This window comes from Bemisia tabaci, chromosome 8 (genome assembly GCF_918797505.1).
Source record: "Bemisia tabaci chromosome 8, PGI_BMITA_v3".
In the NCBI taxonomy this organism is placed as follows: domain Eukaryota; kingdom Metazoa; phylum Arthropoda; class Insecta; order Hemiptera; family Aleyrodidae; genus Bemisia; species Bemisia tabaci.
In genome coordinates this window covers 27,716,745-27,744,017 of record NC_092800.1, presented here as the reverse complement: position 1 = coordinate 27,744,017, position 27,273 = coordinate 27,716,745, and the positions used below count along the sequence as shown (strand labels likewise).

General features: G+C 40.2%; 1 protein-coding gene across 2 annotated transcripts in view; it reads left to right on the top strand.

Moving 5' to 3' along the window:
• LOC109033958 (uridine phosphorylase 1) overlaps nt 1-27,273 on the top strand; it is a 61,432-nt gene that overhangs the window by 7,570 nt on the left and 26,589 nt on the right. Inside the window, exon 1 of one of the 2 annotated variants that reach the window (XM_019046840.2) lies at nt 12,387-12,589. The exons of the other annotated variant lie outside the window; for it this stretch is intronic. The gene's annotated coding sequence lies outside the window, so the exon portion shown is untranslated. Of the gene's footprint in view, nt 1-12,386; nt 12,590-27,273 lie in introns of those variants that run through there. 2 annotated transcript variants of the gene reach the window in all.

Below are 27,273 nucleotides of genomic sequence, written 5' to 3'. Positions count from 1 at the left end.
GAGGGCTTTAAAAAGAAAGTGCAGGTTGTGATTGTTGTTACGGGAATGAAGAAGTTTGGTTAAACGCCGCGCGTTGTGATTAGGTACGGCCTCATACGGGGACTAATCATTAAATTTGACAACGTACTATCTGCGAAGCCCCTGATGGGTAAATCCTCATCTTTTGTGAAATCGAGACTGAGTATACTTACCACCGTTTGTTTAAGACTATGGGTGAGACAGGATAAAATACCACTGCTGGTCGCTAGTCACGCGATTGACCCTTGTTTTATCCCGTTTATCAGGCGTGAGAAAATTATCCCCCCTTTCCCTTAAAACCTGACTGTACAACTTTTCACACCCACCGCCCTGAACTGCCACCTCCTCTATAATATTCATAATGGGTCAGTTGTACAGAGCGTGTCAAAGAATCGAATTCTGGTTGTTGATAGATTAATCTCATCGATCAACAGAAACCTGTTCGTATTGCGTGTTCCTTCGTCTGATATTATTGGAGATACCGCTCAACCAATGGCATGCGGTGAGGCATGACTTGGACCGCATACCGCAGAAAGGATTCAAGTGACACCAGCCATTGCCATTTCATCGGATGATTTGTTTTTCAGGTAAAAATGGTATTATGGGCTATTTTAAAATGTCAGGGAATTTTCTTCCGGATGTGAAGCAAATAAGATATTCGAAAGAGTCCACACAGACTTTTTCCGGCATTAAAAAAGAAAAAAACTGCCGTGCTCAGAAAGAACGCCGTATGAACATTCGAGAGTTTCCAAACCAAAACGCTGAATCCGCGAGTATTAGAGCAAAACACAGTGTGGCCAGCGCGGAACGCGTATTGGCGCCTACACGAGTGTAGTGATACTGCACGCACTGCGCGTATAGCACTGTGCTATGCGACTGCGGTGATACTTCACGCATTGCTCGCCCGAACAGTGCTATACGCGCAATGCGTGCAGCATCACTGCAGTCTCGTAGGCGCCAATACGCGTTCCGCGTTGGCCACACTATGTTCGGCTCAAATACTGCCGTGCTACGGAAGAACGCCGTATGAACATTCGAGAGTTGCCAAATTTCGTTCGATAAAATGTTTATTTTTGCGGAAGGTTCTGAATATTTTTCCTCAAAACTTTCAGGAACTGTATTGGTGATATTGCGAGAAAAATTGTCTAAAAAATTGGAAGGAAACTATGCATAAATTTACCTGGAAATTCGTGTTTTATTAGAGGAAATTTGGCGGCGCCTGAAGGTTCATACGACGTACAGAGGATCGAGTCAATAGGAGAGGGCAGACAAAATCTGGAAACTTTAAATGCCTATGCAAAAAAAAAAAAAAAAAAAAAAAAAAAAAAAAAAAAAAAAAAACTTAGCTAAACAAAACTATAAACAACCGTTTATACAAGACTTTGAGGTTCTGGACGTGGTTTCATTGGTTTCCTCGTAAAATTGTCCTCGAATGGTACCCCCTGAAGTTTTAAATGTGACGAGGCATACATCAAAATTTGCAGTTTCAGTAAAAAATTTCATGTCCGACCTCTTTAATCGAGTCGATCTACTGTGCGACGGTTTTCCTTGGAATGGCAGAATGGATGATGTGTCTATTTAATCCTCAACGCAGTCCATTTGTCTACCGAGCGCATGCCGCAATTTATATTTTGTCGTCCTAATTTCATTAATGATGCACTGTGATAAATCAACTACTGCAAATGAGTGCACCATTCATAGAGAATTTTAAAGTGAAGAAAGCCATGATTAATTGAGGCATATCTAAGAAATAAGATTAAGAAATTTCGGAGGTCCGGGGAAATCCTAAAGGCAACTAAAATGGCCTATTGGTGAAATTTTGTGGGGATTTCTCGAAGACAGCGTTATCGCGCAGTGATTTTGATATTGGGGGTCCATAAAGATTTTGTGCACTATATGCAAGTCGAGCGACTTGTTGACATACCAAGGATGTAAGGTTTAGCAAATGTAAATAAGGTTGCTAGGTTGGAAAAAATCGCCCAGCAAACTGCTCACCGCGATACCACTCGGCGAATTTTATTTGATTTCATGCTCAACAAGTTTCTAACAACGCAAACTTTTATAAAAAGATTCGATGCTGGATATTTTAGCCTGGACGGCGTGTGCTATACCTCCTATCCGAGCGTTAGCATCTTAGCACTCCCTGGAACTCTAATGATGATTGATGATCACCTGTTGAGTCTTTTGGCCAAAGTTCAAAAACTTCGCTCTAGTCCATTATACAGTCTTAAAGTCAACTTTTCAACTTCTCAACACCCTACAGTCTTAAGTCATTCTCGCCAGGGTCAGATTTACTGAAGCGTTGGTCCATCGTCTGATAATTCTCTTATAGTTTACTTGAATTTTCTAGGCCATCTAGAATTTTAGATTTATTAAATCAGTTGTTCATGAATTATCTTTCCTAGCCACTGGAAAAAAAGGCAGGGGTTGTTGGACAATATGGACATTCCCAATTAATTATGGTAGGGACCCAATTTTGTTCATTAACGCAAATGTCACGGTATTCCTCCAACTTGAGTCATGGTAGACTACCACATTTTTTCGAGGTGGCACCACAATTTTAAGGGTATCCCCTAACACTTTTTTCCGTAGTCCGTTGACGTTAATTTATTCAAAGAGTTGAAAATAATATAATTTAATGCAAAAATAGACACGTACACTCTTTATGCTCTCGTAAGTTCTAGTTTATTTTTAACTGTGACGTTGAAAGTTAATTTTGTTCAATTCATTTTATTAACGCCCCTGATCTGGGAGATCTCTATTGTCGCTCTGAAATGCATTGATCTACTTGTTAAAAACGTAATAGGACATTCGTCTTGGAATCAATTACATTATTTTTAATTTTCAGAATGAAAATGTACATATGTATAGAAGCAAAATAAATTCCTAGATGTAAAAAAATTCCTAAAATAATTTATACGGAATCGTTAATAAGTTAGAGGCAATAAGTCGACTTGATGGATGAAGAAGTAGTCAAAATCATCTAAGACTTGATTTTGTGAATAATCGTAGTTCAATATAAAGGGGTGTGAAATACTAGAGTAGCCACCCACGCTTATAAGGCAAAATTTGGCTTCGGATTGCACTCAAGGCAATAGAAAGCTTTTATAAAAAAATAGCATCGTAGGCAGGCTTCGCTTTTAAAGATTTTCAGGGAGGAACTTTCGCAACCCTTATCTATATATGGACGTTTTTTCACTCAAGTCCCGCGTGCAGAAACACTCAAAATGAAAGAAAAATATTCGAATGAGGGCCGTAGTAAAGAGTTAATCGCATAAACTGATTTTACTGCAGTGATAGTTCGAAAAAAGAGTTTAGATTCGTTCTAATTAGATGTAAAATACGTTGTATAATTGCCGATTATCAAAGTAGCTTACTCTGCACTTCTTCAGTATTTATTTTCGACTAATAAATTACAAATTGCTTAGGCACTGTTTAGCGACGCATATTCATAGCATGATGTCAGCTTCCGTGGTTGCAAATCCACGCCCTTATCAAAATATTCGTCAGTAATTGCAACTATCATTGATTCATACATAATTTAATTTATTGAGAGGAAAATTTGACAACTGCGAATACTTATCAGCGCGGGAGTTATAGGAGGTTGTTGGCAGGTGGTTGCTATAAGGCTCGCACGTCACGTTCACCGTAATTATTATCAGTTTAGTTTCGGCACCTAATTAATCATTCCTCCCTCATCACATTATTTAACATGCTCGTATCTGACAAGCTCCTTCGTTCCCGAAATGTTTCGTACACGTGCGTGAAGTTAGATGGACCCTCCACGCGTAACGGAGTGAGAATCGAAGTGATGTTTCGTCATTATTTTCACACAAAACTAGTCAAGCAAAATTGGACGTGCCCTTAAAAAGGAACTATGCAAAAATAAAGTCAATTGAAAGGAATGATGTCACCATTTCGTCACCATTTGACAGGAATTTTAATGTAATTTCATCGTGCAACAAGAGAGCCTGAAAAAGCACCCTAGGTTCTCGGAGACTGATATGCATGTTGTCATGTCATACCTATAAATTATTATGTATTCTGCATAATATAGACCTTTAATTTGCAAAAAATCTTCGAGTCGAAAAAATTCATACAGTGGATCCAAATAGCCCAAATCAATGTCCCTCCTTCTAAAGGAGGCTTGATTTCGAAAATTTGGGCGTTATTCGTCCACTGAACAGAAACTCAAGCCGTGGAGGCCGCTTTTACGGGCTATGTGGACATACCGTCCGCGTTCCGGGCTCAGAGGCCGAAAGTTCCGGGCGTGGCACGCGGAGCAGTCGAAGCTACGGCTCCAGCACCCGGAACTTTCGGCCTCTGGGCCCGGAATGGACGGTATGTCTATACAGCCCGTAACTTTTTTTTTCAGTGTCTCTTCAGTAACGCGGCGTACTCTTCCTAAACGCGGCGTACTCTTCAGTAACGCGACGTCCTCTTCAGTAACGCGGCGTTCTCTTCAGTAACGCGGCGTACTCTTCAGTTACGCAGCATACTGTCCGAGTCCGACAGCCGGAATAAGATTCTGTGACACGCGCAACCGACCGACCACACAAACGGACAAAAGTCTGGCATCAGAGTGAGGAATGGCGGACGCAGTTAATTAGATAGCCGGATAATGGTGGATGGAGGCTAGGCTAGGGGACAATTCGATTTGCTTCTCGCACCATGGGTAACATTACAATTGCCGGGCGCAAAATGTCGATCAGCTCGTTAAACTACACTCGCGTCTCCTCTCCAGTTCTTGACACTACACCACTACAGTCGTCGCTTGATTGTGCTCATGTCTTTCCCTCCTCTAGTTCCCCGAGATCTCACCTTACGCGCCCTTCTCACCCCGCCCTCAGCCGGGAATTCTGTTCCGCTGCTCATCTGCTCCGAATCCTATCGTCTCTTTCTCATTAAGTCCTTCTTTTCCACCGGGAAACGACTCCGAGCGGTGCCAGCCGATCGAGATGCTTGCGTGCTTGGAAAATTAAATTGAGACCCCCATTATCCGGACGAGGGGCCTTTGGAGTGGCCAGGGGCAGACCCCCAGAATGTATTAATTATAACGATAGTTATTCACTGGAAGAAAAACACATTGGATCTAGAGCTCAAACTCTTGAAAACATTGACAAGAAAAAATGGACGTATTTCTACCAAACAGACCTATGTGGAGGTGAGAAATATGGGGTGTGCTCTAGAAAGCTGCATTAGAAGCAATGTAAAAGTGGGCGTGATTCCTTTTGAAGAATTGGAAAAGCGGGATTTTACATTCTATCAAACAGACCTATGTGCCAACTGAATGCGGGATTCATGAGCCACGGGCATGGCAAGAGAGCGTTGTGGACAGGGCTCATGAGTTACAGAGCCACGATCCCGATCTCCCCGCCGCTCGCGTGCTCGTTCATCAGGGGCGGACTGGCCCTAAATTAAGTATGGGGCGGGCCCTAGGGGGTCTGGGGGGCCCCCCAGTAGAAGGGGGGTTCGGGGGCCCTCCCCCGGAAAATTTTGAAAATTAGATCCTTTTAGAATGAATTTTACGCTATTTTAGACCCTATTCTTTAATATTATTTTTGAAACATTATCCAAAAAGAGACCAGAAATGCAAAACTTAGTATATTTTCTTAAACTGGATGAAAAAATGAGAATCCGTTGTATACTTGGAATTCAACTTTTATTTTCCTCTTCCAACGAAAAATTGTGCCAAAGCTAAATTAGTATACAGAAGATACATAGAATCAAGTAGAATAGTAATAGTGACAGTCTAAAAAGAACACATTCTGAAAAACACAGTTCGGATTTTTTTGTTCGTTTGTTTTTTTTAAATGTACTTTTTAGCCGCCAAAATTGACAACTGTCTTAATTTTTTTTGAACGTTTTATTGGATCCTTTCTTCGCTCTGCTCATAGAAAAATCAGTGTCGTTTACTAGTTAAATGACGCGTAATGAATGAATAAATCGATGGTTAAATTCTGAAAACACGTAACTCGGAATCCGCATCATGAACCCTGAGACTCGTAAGGATGCTCATGTTTTGCGTGGTTCCTTATGAGTCTCAGGGTTCATGAGTTAATGATGCGGATTCCGAGATACGTATTTTCAGAATTTAGCCATCGAAATAAAAATAAAAATGAAAATAAAAATACAAACAAAAAATTGACAAAAATCCCTACTAGGGGCCTCCAAAGTTCAAAATTGCATAGAAATGCGCCCTCGAGGCCTCTCTGAATCAGTACCAAAGGGCCCCCGGCAAAAAGGACCCTTTTGTCGAATCGGCGATAAAGAGCCCGGTGCCTTGAAGGTCCTTAGAGGCGGTATAAAACCGCATCAAGGCCTCTTCAAATCGGCAATAAATGGTCCCTTGGAAACGGCAAAAAAGGACTCCTTCGAATCAGATAAAGGGGCTCTTTTAAGGTCCTTAGAAGCGGCAAAAAAAGGCTTCCATCGAGTCTTCTTCGAATCGGCAATAAATGAGTCCTTCAGGGCTCTTCCGAAATGACAAAAAAGGACCCCTTTGGACTTATTCGAATCAGAAAAAAGGGCTCTCAAAATGCAACGCCCTTAGATATGGCATAAAAAAGCTCCTTCAGGGCGCTCTCCGAATCGGCAATAAAGTGTCCTGTCCTCTGAGGAGTCTCGGGGCCCTTTCTCGAGGACGAACCGAAAAAGCCCTCGGGCGTTTCTTCGAAACGGCGAAATACGGCCCTTCAAATCGGCCAAAAGGGGCCCCGAGGGGCCCCTTTTGGCCGATGAAAGTGGGGCGATCGCCCCATCGCCACCCCGGCCAGTCCGTCCCTGTCGTTCATTGCCGCTGACGTCACTGGCGCTTTGTTATTCTCATTCACTCTTACGCAAAGAGAACTAACGAGCACACCCCATATTCCTCACCTCCACATAGGTCTGTTTGGTATAAATACGTCCAATTATAACAATAGTTATTCACTGGAAAAAAAACACATTGGATCTAGAGCTCAAACTCTTGAAAACATTGACAAGAAAAAATACTCTCAATTCACTCAGATTTTTGCTTATATCGAAAGAAAATCCGCTCAAAGTAGGAGGCTTGGTTCTTGACTTAAGCGAAAATCCGATTGAATCAAGAGTATTTTTTCTTGTTGATGTTTTTAAGCGTCTGGACTCTAGGTCCAATGTGTTTTTTTTTTTGTTTTTTTTCCCAGTGTACCAATAGTTGGACGTATTTCAACCCAACAGAACTATGTGCGGGTGGAAAATATAGGGTATGCTTGTGCCGAGATGGATTCACTGAACAAAAAAGTTACGGGCTATATAGACGTACCGTCCGTTCCGGGCTCAGAGGCTGGAAGTTCCGGGTGCTGGAGCCGTAGCTTCGACTGCTCCGGGTGCTACGTCCGGAACTTTCGGCCTATGAGGCCGGAACGCGAACGGTATGTCTATATAGCCCGTAAGTACGGCTTCCACGGCCGGAGTTTTTTTTTTTTCAGTGGAGAAAACAATGTGGTCAGTTGGTGTAATTCCCTTAGGTGAAATGGAAAAGCGGAATTTTGAATTCAGCAAACAGAACTCTTTACCAACTGAACACGGAGAAAAAAACTTTGTGCATGGGACCCGAAGTTGAGGACATATGGATCTCTAAAGTTTTCTGATCACGCATCCGAAAACTTGAGGTCGAGCTGCCGAAGTTCGGGTCAGACATCGAAGCACTTCGGTATGCACCGGAGTACTTCAGATGTGTGACCCGAACCCTTCGGTGTACATCAAAGTACTCCAGATGTCCGACCCGAACTTTGGCAGCTCGACCTCAAGTTTTTAGGTACGTGATCCGAAAACTTCAGGGATCCATATGACCTCAACTTCGGGTCCCAGGCACGAAGCTTTTTTCCCCGTGAATGAGGGACACATGAGCCGTGGGCATGGCAAAAGAGCGTTGTGGACAATAAGGCTCATGAGTTGAAGCAGAGGAAGGGCGACGACAGAGACGGCTTCGTCACCGCTGACGTCACTGGCTCTTAATAATTCCCATGTATCCTTACCGCCCGAGAACTTACGAGCACACCCAATCGTTCACCCCCACACATAGTTCAGTATGGTAGAAATACGTCCAATTTACGGACTACATACAGCTAGATTGATAAAAGGAGGAGATCAGGAAAACCGATACTTTTTTTACCCTCTTATCGATGGTCATAGTACAAAACGACGTATATCTCCGTTTGCGATGTTGCAGGCTTCCTTCCGAACTTAATTTTTTTCTTTGGAAAACAAGTCCTTTTTAATTTCTTGAAAACATCCTTGATTTTTCTTCTCTATTAGCATAATATTCCCTTAGAAATTTCAAGCTACATACTTGGCCAGACGCTCTTCACAAAAATAACATTAAGAGCAGAGATTTGGCATCACCGCAATGCTGCCGTGCTAAGGAAAAACGCCGTATGAACATTCAATAGTCGTCAAATTGCTCCCGATAAAATGTTCATTTTGGAAGAAAGTTAAGCATATTTTTCCTTGAAATTTTCAGATGTTTTAGATTAAAGTGCAAAAAATATTGTCCAAAAAATTGGAAGAAAAATATTCACAACTTCTCCAGTAAATTTGTACCTCATCAAAGGAAATTTGGCTACGTCTGAAGGTTCATACGGCGTTTTTCCTTAGCACGGCAGGATGGAGATACGTGGTTTTGCACTTAAGGCATCGTTACTTTATTGAATCCGAGCAGGGTCAAGCCAGTATCACCACGCGCGGCAAATTTGTGCAACATTTTTACGTAATATTGGTTAACTAAAAAAAAATACTATCGGCAACTGCAGATTGATCGTGAGGCTATTTATCATTGCAACGAAGTCGGATCAAGTTCAATAGCTAATTTTTTTGCCGCGGCAATATTTACAAACAAGCGTAATCTGACAATTAAGATCGAACTGAGAACTTTCTTTCCCGTTCATTCGTTAGGGGAAACTAGAAATATTTTTTTTTGTTTTTTACACGCGGTGTACTAATTAGATACGGTCCGTCGCACAAAGTAGCGCAAGGAGTGGGAATTGAACAATTTCAAAGGAAAATTCGGGTCAAATATTAAGAAACTGGACGACAACCTTACTGAAAAGGCTCTACATTTTCCTCCAAAAAGCAGTGGCGAGAAAGTTTTAACCCGAACTTTTTTGTTTAATTGGATTTTGACCTGTATATATACTAAAAAAAGCTCTCGCTAAAAAGGCTGCATTTAGGGGCTACATAAGTAGATATGTACCGTCTGCGTTTCGGGCTGAGAGGCCGAAAGTTCCAGGAGTGGTAACCGGAGTATTCGAAGGGAACTCTCGGTCTCTCAGCCCGGAATAGACAGCCCGTAATTTTTTTTTTTCTTTTTTTCTCAGTTTATGCACTAGAGAATTCGTTGAACTGACATTGGACTTAGCATGAAACATTCTGTATATGCACAATGAGTAGCACGGTATCATACTCTCACTACGAGGACAACTCTTATAAATGACAGAAGTCTTGATTTTCAATTCCTCCTAATTCAAATCACACAAATTGCCATTTTCTAATCTTATAGACCTCATTTTCGGCTCTAGTTTTAGAATATTTTATCCCACTTTTTCAAAATTCTCAACTCTGCATCTCTCTATGGAATCTCATTCGGTCCTGTAAATCAGATCCCTCTCTTTTCTTTTACTAAGCCTGCTTTCGTTTTAAACCGCGCGAAACTTTCGTCTCAAGCATATCGCAAAAAAAGTATTTCGATTAAATGTGTTTCAAGGGTCTTTTTTTCTTCTTCGTTAGTAAAATAGTTTTTAGAAAAATGTTCACCCGGCCCGTGATACAAATGAATCGGTGGCTAAATTATTTCTACCAGAGTGTTAACCATTGAAATATCTCAAAAGTTCCAGTGCAAGTATTAAACTCAATTTAATATCAGATTACCAGTGCTCTAAACTTTCTCTTCGCACCGTATTGATTAAAAGTTACTGTTCGAGAGTAAAAACTTCCTTTTGCTCTACTGGGGAAGCGTTTAATGCTCGCATTTGATGATTGACAAAATAATATGATCCCTACACTCATAAAAAACCGGAGGGCAGTTAACTCGGAGTAGAAGGGCATCATTAATATGACAGGGTTATGCGATTGTTCTTTCCTTTTATGAGGTCCCAGGTCGACGCTGACGTCACTGGCGCTGTATGATTCCCACTCATTCTTACGACTCTTAACTTACAAGCACATTCCTTCTTTCCCACCAGTCTATTCTTCCTCTCAGCATAAACACCTCCAAAACAAGCCAAAAATTTGGTTAAGTAAGTGTTGTCTTAAGAGGTCTTATCAGCTGAGTATTCTGTGCTTTTATTATGTTTTCTGTCTAGGAACTTTAAAGTACAAATCATGCTATGATTGAAATTTTTTTCAATATCAGCTTCCTCTGACCGCGGCAAAAGTTGTTATTCATCTTTATTTTTGTCAATTTTATTTTTCTCAAAAAACGATCTCTGCATGACCGCAATCAATTATATACATTATATATTGTATGTCGAAGGCAAATAGTCAAATCAGGCATTTTGTCAAATACCTCGGGAAATAGTCAAATATTCTTAATTAGATTGAAATTTTCATTTTTACCCTAATTTTAGACAAAATAATGTGTTGCTCTGTAAAAATATGCAGCATACAATGTTAGTATTTCAAACGATTTTAAGATCCTAAATGTATGTTTCTCATGAAATTTTCAGCACGTCATAAAACATGGAATTCTTTAAATTTTATCATTTGAATGCACTAAATGCATGTAAAAAGGAAGGAACAAGGAGAGTTCGCGGATTTGAAGAGATATTTTTTCCAAAATATTGTAAACCCGTGAACTCCTCGCCATTAATTTACAGAATTTCGTAAACTGTCAAAATTTGGCTTTCGGCCTAGGCACTTGATAAAATGCCTGATTTGACTAATCGCCTTCGACATGATACATATTTTGCTGAATATTAGTGTACTGGAATTTGAGTGGCTTCAAAGCTCTGAAAGCCATGCTGCTGTGCTAAGGTAGAACGCCGTACGAACATTCGATAGTTGCCAAATTGCTTCGGATAAAACATGTATTTTCAAAGAAAATGATGCGTATTTTTCCATGAAATTTTAGATATAAAGACGTTTTAGATAAAATTGCGAAATAAATTGTCCGAAAAAATTGAAGAAAAATATCAACGATGTTCATAGTTAATTAGATTTTAATGGAAGGAAATATGGCAGCGTCTGAAGGTTCATACGGCGTTTTTCCTCAGCACGGCAGCATGCGTGGGGGGCCGGATCTATTGTTTTACACTGAAACCCGGTTAAAAACCGCGTATTTGAATCAGATTAACACTTCAGTTCCGTGGTTTTTGCTTGACAAGGCAGTGCACCACAAAGCTTTGAAGTGTGTCTTTTCCGCCGAGGGCCATCAATACGTCGCTCCTCTGACGTCAGGGCGTATCTCAATGTCCACGTGAGCCTTGTTTTACATATGAATCCAAACCTTCTGGGGCTCAAGTGGAAATCGAGATACGCCCTTTTGTCGGAGGAGGGACGAATTCTTTCACTCGGTATAGTGCGATGAGCGTATGCGCCTCTTCGGGGATCACAGATGCTGGAAAGTGGGTCAGAGCTCTCCCTTTCCGAAGGAAAAAGTACTTCGTTGGCTCCAGCTGTTTCTGACTTAAGGGAGCCTTCTCTGTAAAATAAAAGGGGGAACTTCAAATTAATCAATTTCTGGAAATAAAAACGCATAATCTGCTCACAGAGAGTGTTATCGTACAATCACATGAGGTGCAAAAATATCGGAGTAGAGTCACACATCTTCGGGTAGATTTATTAATGTTACAACCATTTTTATTGAAATTTTCAAGTCCCTATAAAGTGAAATCATAAAACTGTAAAATTCCCGAATGACCGCTCATGACAAGTTTTCTATTTATCGCTGTTTGACTTTTTTTGGTATGTTTAAACGAAATTAAAGTAAGCTTTCGGTTTGACTCCGACAGCAACTTTGAGTTATTCTTAATTGATAAATTTTAACAGCAGGCCAAGAAATCTAGTTTCAAAATGTTTTCTTGCTATTAAAATTTCATTTGCATCTTCAAAAATTACACAGGCCCTGTGCTCCCAAAATAGCTATGGAAAAAGGTCATTTCTCAATGTATGAAACAAACTGACCGTGAGCCTCAATATATTTTCCCGCATTTCACACTGTGCGACATCACTCCTCTATTTAGCCTGTATAGCTGTAAACAAACGTGCTTTTTCCTTATCTTCCACACAGGCATTTCATTCATCAAAGGCTTATCAGTGAGATTTTGAAATTTTTTGTTGTTGTGGTGTATCATGCACTGAACTGTACGAACTACCAATTAGTACTCGTCTGTATTTACTAACGGTGCTTTGGTCACATTCCACCCTCTCCGCCACATGAATTCGCTAATGTTTGGACAAATAAATAGTCGCTGCAGATATCACACTGGATTTTTCCTACACATTATCTAAAACTTGAGTCCAATAAAAAGTGCGTTGCGCCCATTAATTTTCCACTGCTCTTCCTCATTTTCTATCGTCTAGACTCTTCCGTATTTTCACTCCGTGCTTAGTGGTAAGTGAAGACTCAATTGTCTTTTTTTAAGTAGGTTTGGTGTTACTCATTCAAACCGCAAAAATTGCGAGTCCCAATCATTTCACCTGTTCAGTCCCACTTCAATTACAGCCCTTTGTTAATAACCACAGAGAGTGCAAATATGAGTGCATATTCATCCAATATGTTAGCAATATGAAGCTTTAATCACTGTGTCTTAAGGTCATTAAAATCTGCTGTGTCTTTGAGGGAAAAATACAAGGCAATGTTTTGCGGTCAGAAATACATATAGCTTACTGAGGCTTCGAGGATATGTTACCGATTCCGAGGACTTCCGATAGCGCGATCATTTCTAATTTTAAATTATTAATTTCAATAGTTCAAAGTTAGGTAACGTTAGTGTGTTTTAAAGGTCCAATTTTCATAACAAATAATTACAAATGTGTTGCAGGCTATTAGCTAATTCAGGGATTTTGTCAACTGCCTAGGCAAATTGTTAAACAGTCCCTCCAAGATTGAATTCATAATTTTTTGCTCGATTTTTATTAATAATACTTTGGAATAAAAATAAGAAATCTCTGTTGAATTTTAGATCATTTAAGGGCCGTGCCACTATTTTCATGTGCTTGGATGAAAATTAAGATACGACTTTTTTGGTGTTTTATAAAACACAAATACTTTACCATTTTTGCATCCAAAATTTCTTGGGACTGAATCAAATAGTAACAGTGTTCACGTTCAAAGTGTTAGCAATGTGAAATTTCTAAGTCTTCTAGGACAAGCAAATCTTCAATATAATTTAATATTCAACCATTAGCTCAGACTTTTCTGTTTTTTGCCTGCAAAAAATGCGTTTCTTCGGGGAAAGAATGGCTGAACATAATACGTACACTTTAATTAATAAAAAAAAAAAAAGTGGCTCGTAAATCATTTCCTCGGAAACAATAAGTATTGTTATTGGAACATAATTTCATGGCAACCATTATGAAAAGTGTGCGTCGTAGAGACTTAGAGACTCATATACTTTGAAAGCTTGCTTCAAAAAGCTTTAAGTAATTTAGAGCTGAAAAGCGAGACTCTGCCGACAGCATCCTTCTAGGAAGAGTGAAAGCTTGCAGGCATATGTTGGGGTGTCAGGAACAATAGCGCCAGTGATCAACTTTCTCCGTGGCACGAAAAATAGGGCGGGGATAAGGAATAAAAGAGGCATCCTCTGTTGTCTGATGGCTTTCTAAAGGACCCCCTTTGTCAACGCTTATTACAGGACGATTATTGATATTGATAGACAAAGCAAAAGTCAAAGGAGTCTTATAGACCGAGGAAGAAAATGATCGAGTAACTGTAGGGTCCCTCGTGGGTTATGCCGTTAGTAGGGGGCCGCCCCCACATTACGTAAAGCTGTAGGGGGGGGGGTGGTCGAGGAGGCTGTTACGCCGTTTTGTTTTTACGTAATGAATAGCGACCTACGTCACAAAAGCGTTACAAGAAGGAGGGTGTATCAAACATGCCAAAAAAGTCCGTTACAAAATTTAGGGACAGTTCCTAGTCTGTTACTCAGCTCTTTTGTTTATCCAACCACCATCCACCAATCAGGGCCGGATTTAGGAGGTGGTCCATGGCGGCAAATATAGGAGGTGGCAAATTTTGAAATTTTTTCAGATGTAGGTATCAAAAAAAATCGGATTCAGAAAAAAAATTACGTACTAGAAAAGGCCATAAAGTCTCTCATTTCCTGAGAATTTCTCATTTCCTGTATGGCAATTTCTGATTTTGTCGTCTTTCGGTGATACAAGAAACAGCACCTTTAATTAGTCGAGTTAAGAGAGAAACCAAACACGCAATTTGGCCTGGAACGGCGCTCCGCAAAGAGCAATGATAAAGAAGACTTCGCATGAAAAGGAGAAGCCCTCGACGCGGCGGCGGTCGGCACGTAACACATATTAGCGCCTACAAAGCTGCATGGATACTTGACGCATTGCGTCAAACACAGTGCGGTCCGCAGTGGTCTGCCTGAGACGCATAGCGCCTACAAGACTGTAGGAATACTTCACACACTGCGCAAAACATAGTGAGGTCAGCGCGGCGCGGCGGTGGATGTTAAGATTATTATACCACAATTATGTTCGTTCTTTCATAATTTTTTCGTTCATTTCTTATAAATGGAAGGCGTTGTCCACACAGCGATAGGTTTACGAGACTTAACTTTCGCGCAAAGTTCCGTGAACTTTTGCTGGTAGTGTTGACAGGGCTTTGGCAAAAAATGTGTCCATCACGATTTAACGCGTCGTATGCACCCCTCCCCTCCCTCTCCGGCATGTTCACTTGATGATTTTTATTGATTTTTCAAAACGAATGAGAGGGGGGCGGCAAAATACAAGCGGCTCATGGGCGGCAAGTAGGTAAATCCGGCTCTGCCACCAATAGGATCACTCCATTTTCTCTTTGTCTTCTTTGTATATCGTGGCCTTCTTACCGCTAATTAGGATAAAGATTGAAGTCGAAAACATGCAAAATTGCCCTGATGAAAATATCGCAAGATGTGTAAAATATTGGGACATCGGGAAATGGGTGAGAGGAGAGCAAAGCAGAAAAGTTATAAACGTATATGTATACATGAAAAATGAAAGAATATTATTTTCAAATTGGTGTGTCTAACACGTTCAAGTGTCAAATCAAAGAAAGCATTACATTTTGGAGGAGGTAGTGTACCTGTGCATATGCTTATTTTGTCATCTGAGTTGCCAAGATACACACATGTTATAGCCTGCTTGGATGTTAGTTTACTTCACGGTCCGAAAAACACGGACACTTCTTCACTTGAGTCGGTTGTTAGTCGTTTTTCGGACCGCGAAGTAAACTAACATCCAAGCAGGCTATAACATGTGTGTATCTTGGCAACTCAGATGACAAAATAAGCATATGCACAGGTACACTACCTCCTCCAAAATGTAATACTTTCTTTGATCTGACACTTGAACGTGTTAGACACACCAATTTGAAAATAATATTCTTTCATTTTTCATGTATACATATACGTACGTTCATAATTTTCCTGCTTTGCTCTCCTCTGACCCATTTCCCGATGTCCCAATATTTTACACATCTTGCGATATTTTCATAGCCTGCTTGGATGTTAGTTTACTTCGCGGTCCGAAAAACACGGACACTTCTTCACTTGAGTCGGTTGTTAGTCGTTTTTCGCTATGAAATAAAATATGGCCGGCTTTATAGGAACAGAGTGGCTTATGAAAGACCAGATAATACAGAGTCGGCACTCTGGAACAACTACGTGACGAGAATTATTCGGGCCGAGGTAAATCAACCTAGGGCGAGGGGACCATTGACGGTCTGAAACTTTCATGGTCGTTTTGTTCTCTCATATTTTCGAGTTATTGGTGGGGTCTAACGGGAGTTTTCTCTCTCATCTGTGCCCCGACTCGTTCCTTTTTCTTCAGCCATGTGACAACTTTTAGGTTATAATTGTCGTGATCTAATTCAACGTAATTTTGCCTCAATAAATGTGTTCAACACGAGTAAATGCGTCTTAAGCACCCCTCCCCCGCTGATACGTTCATTTGATGGTTTTTATCGAGTTTCAAAACGAATGAGAAGGGGGCGGCAAAATACAGGCGGCCCATGGGCGGCAAGTAGGTGAATTCGGCCATGATTTCAGGGGCATACTTAAATTATTTCAAGTTGATTAAACGCGATAATATGACAGTATCGACTCCTATTCACGGAGAAAAAATAAGCGTCACTATTACAATTTTCATAGTCGATCCAGGGTACTACGAGGAATCTTGTTCGTTGCTACAATATTATTTTTTTTTTTAAAGAATTATATCGGTCCCCCATCAACAATGCAGCACTGTTACCGGGATCAAAATAATTGTTAACACCGAGATAACATTATAAGCATCACCGAAAAAAAAGGATGCTGACCTAACATAATTTCAAGACGTAAAATTAACTGCTGAATGTGGTTGTTAATTCAGCGTTTTGTGAGTTGTCGCACACTTTTTTACATCCAGAATGTTAAGTCAGTCTCTTCTTTTTTCGGTATGCGACTGAAGAAATAATTTGAATTTATAATTCACTATTCTCTTCGTAAAATTGTCAATATTTGATGAGCCAGTGATCCTTTGGTGATAGATACTTATCGACGGTGTAAGTCGGCAATCACACAACTCTGCCTACGACGTCGCAGACTTCCTGTAATACTTTATCTTTTAAACGGAAATCTACTCAACGGCAATTCTTTAAAACTGCGGTGATTTTTCTTCTCTGTGCGAAGAAAATTCTGCAACAATTTCAAGGAGTAATGTCAATTTGTTCTCCTTTAAAAAAATAACATTGAGGCGGAGATTTTCAGACACCGCCAACGAGATATGTGATTGCGGACTTACACCGTCGTTATATCGATCTGTCTCACCATGGATTGATTCAGAGGGTAGTATATATGTTGTTACGACAGTTAACTAATTTATCGATGCCTTGATTTTTCCTGAACAGAGGATTCTTCTCCAGTTTTAAGGGGCTAAGACTAGCTTCCTTTTGTGACTTGCTTCTTTTCCACGAGAGCAAGTAAAGCCCTTCTCCCTAGAGAATAGCGTTCCCTCGCTCTGCCTTTCATCTGATGATTTCTTGGGTCTGAATCTAAGCAAGCTGACTTACGGGCGTGGATTGTTTCAGCTAATTATTTCTGCCCAAAACATTTAATATTTATTACGATTTTAAATCGATTCGAGCTTGCCTTACCAGGTTAAATATACAAAACGAATGTTTTTTTATGAAACACCTAATGCGAAAAATTCATTGGAAAAAAAAAATCCTTATCCGAACCATATTGTTTCGTATAATTGTTACTTTCCTCAATTTGAGCCACCGTCTCTTTCACTTTTCTCTTAGGAGATATATACTCGTGTGTATGATATTTAAAATGAATGATTCTTTTTACTTTTTTACTGAGAAACTTAACGATTGATCTACATTGTCAGAAATCTTGAAGTGAAATTCAGAATGTATTTCTTTCCGGGTTGTATTTTGTTCCCAAAAACCCAAGGGTTATAAATAATGACCGGCATCCGCTCTATAATAGTGAAGTTCGCTCCAAAAAAAGAGGGAAAAGTTGACGACACAGAATGAATAATTTTGCCCCACGCTATCACACTTATTTTATGCGGAAAATTATACTCAAAAGTGCTCTTCGAATTGCACTCAATGATTTTTAACAGCGTAGTATTTTTTTGTGCTACAAAATTAACAACCCAATAAAGTCCACCAAAAAATCAAATACGTTATTTTTCAACAACTTCTGTTCGCACGTATATCGGCTATTTGATTTAATTAGAGTACCTGTCGCGAGAGTATGGACAGATCGCTTCATGGAGGTCTTAGGGCCCAAAAGTGCGCAGCCATCCTTCTAACCAACTTCTAACACACAAAATTTCACTGCCAGTCTGCAGAGTCTGCAAATTCCGATTCTAACCAAGATGGTCGAGAATGTACAGAAATGAGCGTTCTTCCGCAAAAACGAGTAAATTTATGCAAAAACTTAATCAAATACTTGCTTCATTAACGACGGATGGTAACAATATTATTAGTAAATCATTCTGGATAATTGAAATTCATAAGTTGGCTGCATTTCTGGGCCCTGACTTTATTCGCAGAAGCATCGGTGAAGGCCTGGTGGATTTTCGGAGTTTCACATCAGTCCATACCCTCGCTATACAGGTACTCTAGATTTAATCATTATTTATGAATTCTCCACGCTCCCTTGACACTACAAGGATTTAAAAAAAAAGATTCGCCAAGTTTTTTCAAGCAAAACATTACTTCAAGTTAAATTTCCCGGCAAATCAACTTAATCCTGTCGAGCCACCCTCGTTGCGCCTGACATTTAAAGTTTCTCGCGAAGTTATTGTTGAGGGGGCGCGCATAATCCCGGCATTTACCGAATGAAAAGGGCGTATCCGATACGCAACAGTTGATCGGGCCCACGAGTGATTATAATTGAACCGAAATGAAATCCCCATGATATCGGCATTCCTGCCCGATTCCCGCGTTTTGTTCATCGTCAGCACCGGGAACAATTATTGTGCACAATCCAAGCAAAAGCCTCCCCGTTCCCCCTCCCCCGCCCTGGCGTGCCGTCGCCATGGCAACGGGCAAAGGCTTTCCCCAAGCCACCATTCCATGCATGTCTGTCCCCCGGACTGCCCCCTACCCGACATCACTGCAGCAATACCAATTCTTGCCCGAAGCTGACCCGATAAAAACACAGTTCGCATCCAGATATCGCACCTGAGAAACACATCCACCGCATGGCTTCGAGCGTGCTTCTAATGAATTTTTATGAGTCAGCGTTACTTCCCATTTTCTGGGGGAAAAGTTCGGTCAAATAAAGTGTAATACGTTTTTATGTACTATCCGAGGGATGCAATGCTTGCAACCGTACCTTTGTACAAATGGATTGCATTCAGCAAAAGGGAACCAATGTTTATTATAGTTTCAATTAAGCTTTTCTTGGGACAATGCTTTCATCTGAAACCTGTTAAAGGATTTCATGATTTTGTTTGATTATTGAACTATTAGTTTTTGTAATTCAGCCGAACTTTGGATGAGTGCGATGAAATTATCTGAAGAGTTTGCGTGTAGAAGGAATTAAGTATTGTGAAATACTTGGATCTCGTTAAGCAAAAAGGAACCAGCGCTATTACAGTGTTTTCAAAATCCTACAACTTCTTTTTTTCTTTAAAAATACTAAATTTTTGCACAGTATTAAGTTTACACAATGGTTTTCCATTAAAATTAATAATTTTTGGTGGAAGCCTAGCAAAGACTATTTGCTACCCCTAGAAATTTGTTTAGATAAAGATGAAGATTCAACATTTTTACAACAGTGTAATCGCGCTGGCTCCCTTTTGCTAAATGTAATCCAAACGAGGCGCCTCCATGCAACTATTCGTGTTCCATGGATGTGCGTGTTGCATGTTCAAAATTGAAGGCGTTTTCGTTTTTCCCACTTTTCCATGGATGCGCAGGACTCGTCAGTAGTAGCACGCTAAAAACAGATTATAGGGAGAGTATTACCAGTTAGCGACCAGAGGCCATAGTATCTAGGACCATTAAATGAATGGTTTATTCGTAAAAAGACTTACGCGCCAGTCATGAAAACACAGAAAAACCTCAGAAACTGTAATCATCTAACCGATTGAAGTAACCGAGTAATTCTCTTTTGATTTGATCTCCTAAAAACGGCTACTTACGCGCCTTGCATATCCTGCTACCAAATGCGCTCCGAATATACCTTAGTAATCTGCGTCTGGAGGAAAAACGCCGTGTGAACACTCAAGAGTCGCCAAATTCCCTCTGATTAAATGTTTATTTTTGAGGAAACCTATGAATATTCTTCCTCGAAATTCTCAGGAGCTTTACGTGAAATCACGAGGGAAACTACCTGAAAAATTGGGAAAAAAGTACCGTCAAATTTTTCCCAAAATTGCGAAATTTACCAAAGTGTATTTGGCAACCCCCGAAGGTTTATACGGCGTTTCTCCTTAGCACGGCAGTAATGTCTGACGCTCTGCACTCTATCACCGGTCTCTTACCAAAGGTCCTTTACATTGAACGTCAAAACGCAGGGTTTGAAAACCGATTCATTTCTTGCTTATCCATAGAATTCAACCACCATAGAGTTTCTGACGCACACCACTGACCCATTTAGCACACAACTTAAAAGCACACTGCAAGGAACAAGCGAAAACAAGCCAAGCTCCCTCTTTTAAGCAGAGTAATACATTTATTATCATCGCCACTCCAGGTACGCTCTGTCGCGTTGTGCACTTGTGTTCTCATTCAAGTCATTCCCTGCACCTTCGGGACAAAGCAGCCCCTGAACAGCCCTCTTACATGCGAATGTCGGGAGTTGTGTTTGACTTTGTCAAGTTGTTTGCGAGTCGAAAGAGACCCTGTCGAACGAACTCTCGCATGATCGCTTCTAGGATTCGCGTTAGTGCACCGTCGCACAGTGGATCGAGTCAGTAAGCGAATTTTATTTGGACCGTGTTTAAGAGAAAGGAACCAAGCCACATGAGCTATTGCCAATTTTAACAGGGCAATTTAATTTTTTACGAGAAAACGTTCGTGCGGATCCTTTTGAAAATGTCAGGGAATTTGCTTTATACTATGGAGAAAATTCACTGAAATTTGCACAAAAATCCGCGCAACTGTTTTCATGTAAAAAATTAAATTATTAAATTAAGTTTGGCAATAGCTGATGTGGCTTGGTTTCTTTCTGTTTAACGCAGTCCATTTAATGTTCCGTACCTCTTTTGGAAGTTCTGCCCGGTTTTGTCTCATCGACCATCAACGCTAGTGGGCACCGTTCCCAACAGATTCGACCAATAGGATCCGTTGATTCCGATAGATCGAACCTTTTTTAGGACCACTTCGCGAGGTGGGACCGAAATCACGCATCGACGTTGCAATTCGTCAGTCACCGAATCGGAGGTTTCGAACACAAATGAAACGGCGGCTGGGAGGTTCGGGCGCAAAAATAGTACCGAACCTCTGAATAAAATTCGCTTAATGGAGAATTTGCACACAACAAACTTTTTTCCTTCATCTGAGAGTGCCTATTGAGATTAGTTTGCAGTATATTTCATAATTTTTTTCTGACATTGGAAATTGGAGAAAAATATATTTAAAAGTGAGAAAATGTGCCACCTTATGACGTCATCTGGCGGTGTTCTCCATTTCAACACATGTATTTTAGCAGATTCGGTTATTTTATCATCTGTTCTTCAATAATTGTTCAATTTAGAAACCCAGGATATTCTCGCACTCAGTTTTCCTAGCAGTATTGTTTTAAAGACAAAATTCACAAAATTTAAGACACCTGCAAATTCTTTATTAGAGAGGTCGGTCATGACATTTTTGACTGAAACTGGGAATTTTGATATTTATTTTGTCACATTTTAAATTTTTAGGGGTGATACTAAAAGAAAAGTTCGCGAGGAAACCAATGGAACTACTTTTGGGACCTCAAATTTTTGCGTAAATGGAGTTATAAGCGTTTAAAGTTTCCGAATTGTGTCCGACCTCCTATTGACTCGATCCACTGTGCCTCGATGGGAACAGGGTTCTCAATCAAGTCTGCTTTCGCGAAAGTCAATCGGATAAGAGTAGCTAACTCTGGAAGAACTTATTGACAGCCGTATGGAGATCTCTTCACCGGAAGGCAGGTTCCTTAGAGTCGGTTTGCTTGCTCCACGAGCAAGGGAAAACAAGAAATTTAATTCATTTTCGCGACACCTCGACATCTTCAGTCTCACAGACTCAGATTGGAAGACTCCTGGCATGTTCTAGACGAGAACATGCTAGTAAGCGAAAGACGGAGAAGAGTAAAGTAGAAAAGGAGCTGAGGAAAGAAGAGGAAGATAGTTACAGGCGGATCCGACAGGTTGGCAACATTGCTTTCTTTCCATTTGAAACTGTGTTGAATGATCGATTCTTGTCGGAGCAGCTGGCCTCCAAAAATCGATACTTTTCCATTGGTTTAAACAGAGACAAAACAATGTCGCCAACTTGCTGAATTCATTAATGAAGAGAGTGAGTTTGAGGAACAGAAAGAAGAAGAAGAGAAAAAAGAGGCAGATGAGAAAGAATGAAAAGAAAAAATAGAAAAGAAGGGGAGTAAAAAGAAAAAGAGGAGAAGAATGAAGAACGGAGAGAGAAAAAGAAGAAGGTAAGGAAGAATAAGAAGAGGAGATAGAATAAGAGGAGAAAGGAAAAGAGGAAGTAAAAGGATTTTTTAAAGGATGTTTTTCTTGAAAGTCGATTCCTTCAGAGTAGCAAAAAATAAGGTCGGTCCAAACGTTAAATCTGTACATCCAACAGGAACAAAGATATTATTGACCTTTAAAACTCAACTAATTAATTCTTTCGAAAATGCTAATTGTTACGAAAAAGTCTCCTAACTGTTTCTAATAAAAACTACGGCAAATCCTCCTATTCCCGAAGAATAGACATTTTCAACTTTTTCTCGGTGAAACGTTTCGCTGCCTCCTCTTGAAGAAGAGCAAAGTGTCATAAAGTCGCAATTAATTCGCACAATTTGCTTAGGCTTGAAATGTATTCGTCCAGAGGACAGCATTTTTTAAAATAAAAATCCCGGACCTTAACAAGCTTTGAGAGCTCCTACACAGCGCAGATCATAGGCCAAGCAATTTTTCGCGCTCTGTAGTGGTGCATGCGGTATCTCTTTTTTTGAAGGCGTTTTAAGTTGTCGCGAGACGTGTCTGGCCATATGGAATACCACGCATTTAACTTCGGACCGGTGCGGTGGTAGTGTCATGCAACGTAATACACATAATTAAGTATTTTAACTGGAGGTAACCCTCGATGAAGAGCACGCCTGTGACCGTAATTGATGTTTTCGTTTTGCAGATGTGTAGTTCAATGCTTTGAAATATGTAACTTTATTTTGATTAGTCTTCGTAATTAAATTGAACCTAGCACAAACAAATTAATTTATGATCTACGCATCACAGAATTCAGCAGAGAATATATGATTAAAATGAATCGTGTTATACAAAATTGTTAACTTGTAGTACTATCATCTTGTGATCTGACTTCTACGATCCCTTAAAGTATGAGTATGTGTACCAACTGTAAAATAAATAAATTAGACTAATTGATAAATAACATACAACCTTTGAATTCCAACAAGTTTTTTATAGTTTCTCTATCCTTTCTCGATTAAAATTCAGAGTTGTTTTTACATAAGAAAAAATTCTGTATAAAACTGGGGATGAGGGAAGTACGGAGGAAAGTGATGAACTGCGGAAAGAAAAACGCAAAAAAAAACTTTCGTCCAAGGCACCAGATACTCTTAATTGACTTGGGAAAAAAGGTCCATGCGTGAATCGCGGCAGTGGCGTGGCGTGAATTGCGATGTATCGATTGTTATGGCATTGAAACCTATGATAAAAAATCGATTATTATAGGGTGTTCGCTGCGAACACCCTGTTTATCGATCCTATTCCATAGGTTTAAATGGCATAATCGATCCTTTGTCAAAGGTTTAAATGGCAGAATCACCGACTCATCGTAAATCACGACACAATGGCTCGTAGTTTACGATTAGTCCGAGGCGAGAAACTGGAGAGTGGTTTCGGATTCCGAGGTCTCAAGGCCGGGACACGCATCAATATTTCGTTTCATACTCCATTGATTCCGAAACCACGCGAAAGTTAGACCAATGGGAGTCATTGCTGGATTCATTAAGTGGAAGAGTGGAAGTAAGACAAGGCTCACCGCAGTTTCCATTTACCCTCATCACTGCCCTCTTGAGATAATGAAAGGCGAATTTCCGCCCCCTTGATACCCTCTTCCTTTGAAACGACGTAGAAAATTTTGGAAAAGCATGAACGTCTCTGCATCAAAAATAATAATAGCATGACGTTGTCGACAAATCCCAGAAAACTGTGAATTGCAGTGAGCCAGTTGCGTTGGAGCTGATTATTGAAATTGATAGACAACGCTGTGCAGATGTCGCAGGCAAATAGTCAAATCAGACATTTTCTTAATTGTCTAGTCAAACAGTTAAATATTCTTACTTAGACTGAAATTCTGATTATTTTGCTGACTGTCTCTACCGCGGTGGATAACGTCATAAACCGAATTTCTCAAAGCGTGATAACTCGGTGAATATTGAACATAGAAACTGTTTAGACTTTCTGGACAAATCTTACTATAATTAACTAAATTACAAGAATGAAGCAACAAAAATCAAAATACAATTCTGTACCCAGCACAACTCGATCACATTTTGCAAAAAGGAACCATCGCAATTACAGTGTTTTCAAAATCAAACAACTTCTCCATTTTTTAAAAAAAATACTTAATACATGTACAGTATTGAAATTTACACAGTATATACCAAAAATTAACAATTTTTTTCGTGGATAGTAAAAACTATTTGCTATTCTGTGAGACTATTTAGATAATTATGAAGGAGCAACATTTTCATAACACTGTAATCGCGCTGGTTCCTTTTTGTTAATTGCGATCCAACTGACCTATCACAGAGCAGAAGAAATCTGGTAAAATTTGGCAACTATTCAAATCCATATTGCGCTGAAAGACCCCTGGCTAGCATTGTGATTGACGAATACGGCTTATCCTCGGACATAACTCAAGCAAAATAAAGGCATCGAAGTGATTGGTGCCCTCTAAAGCTAAGCATTGATTAATTCCAGCGGCGAGGCGTTCGATTATCGATACCTCCCCATTTAAAGCTATAATAAAGAATCGATTATTAAGGCATTCGTTGCAAACACCATGTCTATCGATCCTTTCCCATAAGTTTAAATGGCATATCAATCGATAAATCGCAAAGCATTGATTAAATCCAGTGGTGAGGCGTGAATGATCGATTATCGATACCTCTAGGTACGTTTGACGCTATAGTAAAGAATCGATTATTCAGGCGTTCGTTGCGCACACCATGTCTATCGATCCTTTCCCTTAAGTTTAAATGACATATAAATCGATGTATCGCAAAGCACTGATTAAATCAATCAGAGTGGACGGAAGGATGAAATTGTGCGCGTCCCCATTCAAGCGGGACTGTAGAGAACGCTATGTACTAAACCCTCCCCCTCCTCGGGGCTGGTGAGAAAACACCATATACCCATTCGCCGGAAGATTATGATGGATTGATCAACATTTAATATTCTCCTCAAGGTTAGGCCGCATCGGAACGAGTCTATCGGTGCGAGGGCTGTTGAGATTTATACCTAAAATAAACGGGGCGAGCACACGCTTCGATAATACACGGAAAATATCTCTGAGTAACTTCTTTCAGAGCAGACTGACTTGCCGTTATCCTGGAGTCTAGAGACTAGAAAGCAGACGGGACCGCTAAAGACATCGACTCGACTTGAAGCCTTTTTATCTTTTACTTTGGAAGAATCCGTCGCGTAGTTTTTTAAGGATGAAACCGTTTCATCATATGAGCCCTGGATTTTTTTTAGCGTCAAATAAGCTCTCAACAACATGAATCCCCCCATCTCTTACACGCCACTAATCTAAAATGAGGAGAAGTTTCAGCTTTCTAAAAAATAAATTGCCCTGCCGCTATAGGCCGGGCAGGTAAAATATTGGAATTTGTTAATAGCGCCTTGATACATCTATTCGTACTCTGTGGATGTCCATGTTGCATGAACACTAATTGAAGGCGCCTTGACTTTACTCACCTCCGCAGTGACGGGATCTAGGTGTTGTCGCGAGACTTTAACAGATTCCTTCTTTCGCTCATCGTTTCTGAGACAATGGAACGTAACTTCATTCCAAGATTGCAACTTTGACACAAAAAATTTAATATTCTGGAAGAATATATCATGACCATGCATGCAATTTTTATCAAAAGTTATCGGGAAAAGGTATGATATAAAAATCGTACGAAGTAAATGAAGGAACACGTCTGGAATTGGTGACAAGTTGTCACCAATCCACGTGTTGTCACTGACAACACGTGGATCGCGCCATCGCAGAGGCAAGGAGAACCGGATCGCCTTCAATTAGTTCTTCATGCAACATGGACATCCATAAAGTACGAATAGTTGCATCATGGCGCTTTTAACAAATTAGAATACTTTTAACTACTCGAGGAAGCAAGTCCATATTCTGAAAGCGGAAATTTCGTTTCCTCATTTTAGACTGATGAGTTGTAGGGGATTGAGGGGGGGATTCCATGTTGTTGAGAGCGTATTTTGCGCGGAAAAGAAAACCCAAGGCTCATATGATGAAATCTTTTCGTCCCCAAAGAAAGTTTAGTTACAATAGAGTCCTTTCATAGAGAGAGTTGAGACAAGGCGGCTCATGGATGTCACGAACGGGAATAAATATTACACAGATTGAACTTTTTTCGTAATCTTTGATCAACTCATTCCCGAATTCCCGTCTCCATTCCTTCTCTCATTCCGTTTGTCCCTAGCCGTGCCCCTAATTCCCCGATCCATCCCAATGTATAATCTTTGCAATTGGTGGAAATTTGATCTTTATTCCCGTTTGTGACACTGTGGAGGCCTAAAATATTCGAAATAATCAGAAATGGATTTGTCTTGTCTTTACTCTCACAGTCAGTATGAAAAGACCGAAAACTACAAATTTTGACTGTATTTCACCCTTCAATGTCGATGCCTTCTCGTTGAAATCCAGAAACCGCGCGGTAGACGTGAAGACATAATTGTTCATCCTTGCGTTTGGCCGACTGAATCGAATCACTTTACCGTCAGCTGGTTTTGAATATCTTAAACACGAACGCGCAGCGAGTAAATGAAATATCCACATCTGAAGGCGGGAAAGACTGGATAATAATTGGACTAGTCCTTTTCTTTGGGCAAAAGGCCAACAATGAGTTCTCGGGGTGAGCTGAACAGAAGGCGCTCTGGGCGTTATAATTCCAGCATCCATTTCACTTTTCTTCTCATTTCTTATTTTCTTTTCCTCTCCGTTCTTGATGGAGGGTGTGCCCTTAAACCGCAAAGTTCTGTAATTTTGGAGTCTCCTCTGATAGTAGTGTTATTCGGATGAGTTTCGACGCCTTTAATTCGAGCTATTGAGAGCAGAACGTTGAGCTGGTAATTGAACATTGGTAGACAAAGCAATAGACAAAGAAAAAGACGCAAAAATGGAGC